This window comes from Rhincodon typus, chromosome 25 (assembly GCF_021869965.1).
Source record: "Rhincodon typus isolate 14 chromosome 25, sRhiTyp1.1, whole genome shotgun sequence".
In the NCBI taxonomy this organism is placed as follows: Eukaryota; Metazoa; Chordata; class Chondrichthyes; order Orectolobiformes; family Rhincodontidae; genus Rhincodon; species Rhincodon typus.
The window spans coordinates 30,072,103-30,079,190 of record NC_063356.1 but is presented as its reverse complement, the minus strand read 5'-3'; positions in this window follow the sequence as shown (position 1 = coordinate 30,079,190).

The following is a 7,088-nucleotide window of genomic DNA, read 5'->3' as shown; positions in this document are numbered from 1 at the left end:
ACATGTGAACAAAAGAAACTGAGCACATCCATAAATCTTTTAGAATACTCCACATAAGAGATTTTTTTTAATTTCAACTGAAAACAATGTATATTCCCAAGGTTAATGTTGTAAGCACATTTTTGGTGGATTAAAGCAGATGTGATCTGAAAATAGCATTTCTTGCGCTAAATAAAGCAGCTCATGGAACCTAAATACATGCAAGTGTTGTTTGGGCATTAATCTTAAAGAAATCCTTGGTATTCAGCAATTTTCTCTGATCAACTTAAAATTAAGTCACAACTATTAATTATTTGATATGAAACTACACTGAGACATGAAATGTACTTACTGTCTGCATTAACACTGATTGCAATTGTTAAACACAAAACCAGTTATAAAAAGTGAAGGACAAAGAGCAAGGTTAAGACTTCTGAAACCAAGGAAATGCTTCACTGCTGGAGATGCTGTCTTGAAGATCAGACATTAAAACAAGGTCCCATCCAACAGCTTGGGTGAAGGTTTTAAAAAGCTGACAATGATTTTTGAAGAATATGGGAAGTATCTCCAGTGCTCTGGCTAATATTTATGCCTCAATCAACATCACATATGTTTACATTATCTGGTTATTATGTGTGTTAACTGGCTGTCACATTTCCTAATACAACAGTGTCTACATTTTATAAGTACGTCACTGGCTGTAAAACACTTTTGACACATCTGGTGATCATGGAAGGCACTCTGTAACTACAAGTCTGTCTTTCTTTGTCTACATTACAACATAGACCATTGTTGCCTTTAACGCAGGAAAGATGCTCCCTAAAGTGGGTGAGGCCAGAACAGAGATCACAATCTGAAGAAACGTGTTCAGCCATTTAGGACTGAGATGAGAAATTTCTACATCCAGAGTGGCCAGTCTGTGGAATTCTCTGTCACAAAGTGATTGATGCTGAAATAGACTGAGAAAAGCTACTTCTGGGTAAAACTACAGCAGAACAGGGCAGGGGAGGGGGTTGTGGTGGCGTTGGTTCACAATGGAATTGACAAGAACCTAAGTCTAACATCTTCCCTTTAGGATGACATGTAGGACCAACAAGCCTAGCAAACTCTAGATGTCTGGGAATATTCAGGACAGCGTAAATAGGAAAAGAGGCCCTTAACATGTACAAAGACAGCCAACTGAGTTCTTAGTACAGTATAAAAAATGCAGGGTGAACTTAACAAAGCAATTAGGAGAACAAAGAGTGCACATGAAAAAAAAAAAGAGTACTTTAAGCACCACCAACTATGATGATGTAAAGTGAACTTGTGGACAGGATAGTTTAGGATCTCAAAGGAGTAAGATTTAATATCCAGGTTCTCCTCCGTGTCTGCAACAGTGACTAATGTATCTTACATTATAAAGAACTGTGGATGCTGGAAATCTGGAATGAAAACAAAAAATGCTGGAGAACCTCAGCAGGTCTGGCAGCATCTGTGGGTCCAGTGATCCTTTTTCAGAATGGATTGTAGTTAGGAAATTAAGGTGTTTATGCTGAAGAGCTGGAATAAAGAGGGAGAGGGTAAGGAAGATGGAACCCAGATGGAGACTGCATTTTGGCAGACAAAGGAATGGATAATGGTATTCCAGTGAGAAAGAAAAGAAAGATTAGGAAGAATCTCAAGATATTCCACAAGTGTATCTTGGGAAAGAGTACGGCTCATTGAGGATAAAGGGGCAATCTGTGTGTGAAGTCAGAAGACACTGGTAGGGTGTTAAACAAGTAATTCATATTTGTCTTCAGTTTGGAGAAGGAGGATGTAGATACAGAATTTGGGAAGAGGGACTGAGGGAATGATGAGGCACTGGAGGTTTTGGCAGGTTGAAAAGTGGACAAATGAGGAGTATCTCAGCTACTGTGATACAGGAGGGAGGAAATTACACGGACTTTGATCCAATTTTTTAAATCGTATCTGGCCACAGGGGAGGTGCTAGAGGACTGAAGGGCAGCTAATATGGTCCCACTTTTCAAGAAAGGTGGTAGAGATAAACCAGAGAATTACAGACCAGTGAGTTTTACACCTGTGCTGGGTAACAAAGAAGAAAACTTTGATAGAAAGCATTAATGTCACTTACAGAAGCAAGGTTTGATCAGGGAGTTAGCATGGCTTTGTCAGAGGGAGGTCATACCTAACTAATTTGATTCAGTTTTGACAGGAATGACCAGGTGTGTCGATGAGTGTAGTGCAATTAAATGGATTTCAGAAAAGCCCTCAACAAAGTCCCAGTGGAAGACTGATAAAGAAGTTAAAGCATATGGAATCTAGAACTATTGAATTTCTCCAGAAACTTCTGTTTTTCTGGGATCCAGGATTGGATCCAAAATTGGCTTAATGGTCTGAGACAGAGTGGTGGAGGAAGGGTATTTGTGTGACTGGAGGCATATCACAGGGATCAGTGCTAGGTTCTGTATTGTTTATTTATAAATTATGTAGAATGCAAATCTGGGGATTAAAAGAATAGTTAGGAAGGCATATGGGCATACTTGCCTTTATCAGTCATGGCGTAAATTATAAGAGTAAGGAGTTTTTGTTGGTGCAGTACAGGACTTTGGTTAGGCCACAACTGGAGTACTGTGTGCATGGCACTGTAAGAAAGTTGTGATTGCACTGGAGGGGATGCAGAAGAGATTCATCAGAATGTTGCCTGGGTTGGAGTAGTTCAGCTATGAAGATTGAGCTTGTCCAGCCTGTTTGGTTTCTTTAGAGCAGAGCAGGCCGAGGGGGGACCTGACTGGGGCGTATAACATTATGAGGGCATGGGCAAGCTGATAGAGAGCAACTGTTCCCCTTAGTTGAAGGGTTAATAACAAGGGGGAATAATTTTAAGGTGAAAAACATAAGATTTAGAGAGAATTTGAGAAACATATTTTTCACCCAGAAAGTGATGGAAATCAGGAATGTGCTGTCTGGAATAGTACTTGAGGCGGGAAACCTCACGACTTTTAGAACATACTTGGATGAGCACTTAAAGTGTCATAACATTCAAGGCTATGGGCCAAGTACTGGAAAGTGAGACTGGTGTAGATTTAGAATAGAGATAGTAAGAACTGCCAATACTGGAGTCAGAGATAACACAGTGTGCAGCTGAAGGAACACAGCCAGCCAGGTAGCATCAGAGGAGCAGGAAAGCTGATGTTTCAGGTCGGGACCCTTCTTCAGAAAATAGATTTAGAATAGTCCTTTTTTGGTTGGCACAGATTCAAATAGGCCAACGGGCTATTCTGTGCTCTATAATTCTATGATTTAGTGTTTTCAAGACAGAGTTAGGTGTAGTTTCCAGGGCAAAGTGGGAACAGGTTATGGAGTTGTATAATCAACTATGATCATGCTTAATGACAGAACTGGCTCAAAGCACTGAATAGCCTACACCTATTCCTATTTTCAGTTTCTTAACCAGAATCTCTTAGCAATGAATGGTTTTGAGATGACACTCCCAACTATGGCAGGTCAATCCAATGAAGATGACTCAGTAATCAGAGAAGCAGGTAGGATCAACCTCGAAAATTAATGCCCTCTTGTTAAATGAAACATACAAAATAGTACTTATTGTTGAATTGAAAATCAAGGATGACAATACTGTCATTAAAAAATAACAATTCACAAGTTCCCCCTTTAAGAACAGGCAGAACTAATTCCATCACAACAGATGGTGAAAATTGAATTCAATGAAAATCTGGGACTAAAAGTCACTGATGACCAGGAAACCACTGTAAATTGTCATAAAAATCCATCTGTTCACTAAAGTCCTTTAGGAAAGAAAACTGCTGACTTTACTTGGACTGACCAACTGCCTCCTGAAATGGCCTAAAGAGCCAGTTTATCAACTGTGAGAAAATCTCAAACAAAAGGAGTGAAACCGGACAGACCACCCAGTATTGACTAAGTCAACAGAATGACAATCACAAAGACAGGGCTGGAGATCCTGCAGCACTCCTTACTATCTCCTGGGAACTTGTGTCAAAATTGGAAAAGCTGTCTCACAACTAGTCAAGCAACAGCCCAAAACAGTCACACACATGGAATCATATTTTACACTTCTTGTCCTAGGCAACACCATTGCCATTTCTGGGTAAGTCCTGTTTCATCTGCAAGACAGATGCAAAGTTGGTGGCACAGTGGAGTACAGTTGAGAAAGATTTGTCCTAGAAATGCTCAGTATTGACGCCAGACCCCTAGAAGTCTCATAGTCAAACACGGGCAAGGAAAGCTCCTGCAAATTACCACATACCGCAACCCCGTTAACTGATAAATCAGTGCTCCAGGTAGAGCAGCAAGCACCGAGGACAGAAAGGCTACAGAATGTGCTGGTGGGGGGGTGGGATAAATTAAATGTCCACCATCATGAGTGGGTCAGCAGCACGACTACTGAGCAGTTATGCTGGATCTGCAGCAGTTGGTGTGGGAACCAACAAGGAGGAAAAACCCATCTCATCAACAAACTGCTGCAGCAGATGCATCTGTCCATGACACTATCATTAAAATTGGCCACTACACAGTTCTTGAGGAGACAAAGTCCATCTTTACAATGAGAATAGCCTCGATTGGACTGTATCGAACTCACCATACTAAATGGGGTAGGTTTCAAACAGATCTAGCAACTCAAGACTGGGCATCTATGAGGCGCCATGGGCTCAGTAAAATTGTACTCCAACACAACCTCCAACTTCACCCATGCTACCATTACCATCAAACCAGGGGATCTATCCTGGTTCAAAAGAACAGTGCAGGAGTGCATGCCAGGGGCAGCACCAGGAATACCTAAAAATAAGATGTCAACCTAGTGAAGCAAAAAACACATGACTACTTGCATGTCAAATAGCATAAGCAGCAAATGACAGATAGAGTTAAGTGCTTCCACAACCAATGGATCAAATCAAAGCTCTGCAGCCCTGCCACATGCAGTCATGAATGGTAGTAGTCAATTAAACAACTGCAGGAAGAGGCTTCACAATTATTGCCTTCCTCAATAATGGGAAATTCCATCACATCAATGAAGAAGACAAGACTGAAAGATTTTCAACAAGCTTCTGGCAGAAGTGAAGTATGGATGATCCAGCTTCAAATCCAGCTTCAAATCCTCCAAAGGTCCCCAGATCACAGATACAAGTTTTCAGCCAATTCACCCTACATCAAGACTTGGCTGCAGGCACTGAATATTGCAAAAGCTACAGGCCCTGACAAAGTTCCAGCAATAATACTGAAGACTTGCATTTCAAGTATATCCTACACATAAAAAGCAAGGCAAATCCAACCTGGCCAATTACCATTCCATGTCATAGAATCATACAGCACAGAAGAGGTCCTTCATCCTGTCGTCTCCACCAACAAAAAACAACTACTTAATCTACTCTAGTCCCACTTTCCAGCACTTGGCCCATAGCATTTAATGTTATGACATCCCAAGTGCTCACTGACGTATTTTTTAAAATGTTGTGAGGTTTCTCACCTCAACTACCCTCCTAGGCAGTGCACTCCAGATTCTTACCACTCTCTGGGTGAAAATGTTTTCCTTATCTCCTTGCTTTCCATCAATGTCCCTCATAATAGAACCCTTTGAGTGTGGAAGGAGGCCAGTCACCCCTTCAAGTCTGCAACAACACTCTGAAGAGCATTCTACCCAGACCCCTATTGTACCACCGTAACTCCATTTACACACCTACCCTACACATCCTGGAATATTATGGACGATTCCAGCATGATCAATCCACTTAACCTGCACATCTTTGGACTGTGGGAGGAGGGGCGGCACGGTGGCCCACAACGCCAGGGACCCGGGTTCTATTCCACCATCAGGTGACTGTCTGCGTGGAGTTTGCACATTGTCCCCATGTCTGCGTAGGTTTCCTCCAGGTGCTCCGGTTTCCTCCCACAATCCAAAGATGTGCAGGCTAGGTGGATTGGCCTTGCTAAATTGCCTGTAGTGTTCAGGGATGTGTAGACTAGGTGGGTTATAGGGGGATGGGTCTGGGTGGGATGCTCCGAGGGTCAGTGTGGACCTGTTGGGCCGAAGGACCTGTTTCCACACGGTAGGGATTCTATGAATCCAGAGTACCTGGAGAAAACCCATGCAGACACAGGTAGAATGTTGTGTAGAGTTTGCATAGTCACTGAAGGTTGGAATTGAACCCACATTCCTAGTGCTGTGAGGCAGCAGTGCTAACCACTGAGCTACCGCGTTGCCCCATTTTATAATCTCATTTCTCAAGTCAAGGCCTAACCTCTCAGCGTTTGCTGCTTGAAAGAAAACAACTCAAGCATATCCAGCTACTCTTCATAACAAATTTATCCAGCCCAAGCAACATCCTGGTGAATCTCCTTTGCATCTCCTCCAGTGCAATGACATCTTCCCAAAGTGTAGTGACCGGAACTGCAGACAGTGCTCCCACTGTGGCCTAATCAAAGTTCTGTTTAGCTCCAACATAACTTCCCTACCCTTCTAATGTATGCCATGACTGATAAAGGCAAGCATCCTGTCTGCTTTTATAATTACCCTATTAATCAGTCCGATCGTTTTCAGGGATTTGTGGGCAAGCTCCCCAAGATCGTTCTATTCCTCAGAGTTTCCTGGTGTCTTTGTGTTATGGAGATGAAACAAACACCCTTAATAGCAGTCATCTCATTAAGGAAAGTGACAAGAGGCAGAAAGAAATATTATTTCATTCAATCACTGCTGCCTCACAGTGCCAAGGATCCGAGTGCCATTCCGGCCTCAGGTAACTGTCTTCCCGTGTCTGCATGGGTTATTTTTGGGTGCAGAGATAACAGGAACTGCAGATGCTGGAGAATCTGAGATAACAAGGTGTAGAGCAGGATGAACACAGCAGGCCAAGCAGCATCAGAGGAGCAGGAAGGCTGACGTTTCGGGCCTAGACCCTTCTTAGAAACGGGGGAGGGGAAGGGGGTTCTGAAATAAATAGGGAGAGAGGGGGAGGTGGATAGAGGAGAAGATAGGTGGAGAGGAGACAGACAGGTCAAAGAGGCGGGGATGGAGCCAGTAGAGGTGAGTGTAGGTGGGGAGGTAGGGAGGAGATACATCAGACCAGGGGGGACGGACAGGTCAAGGGGGC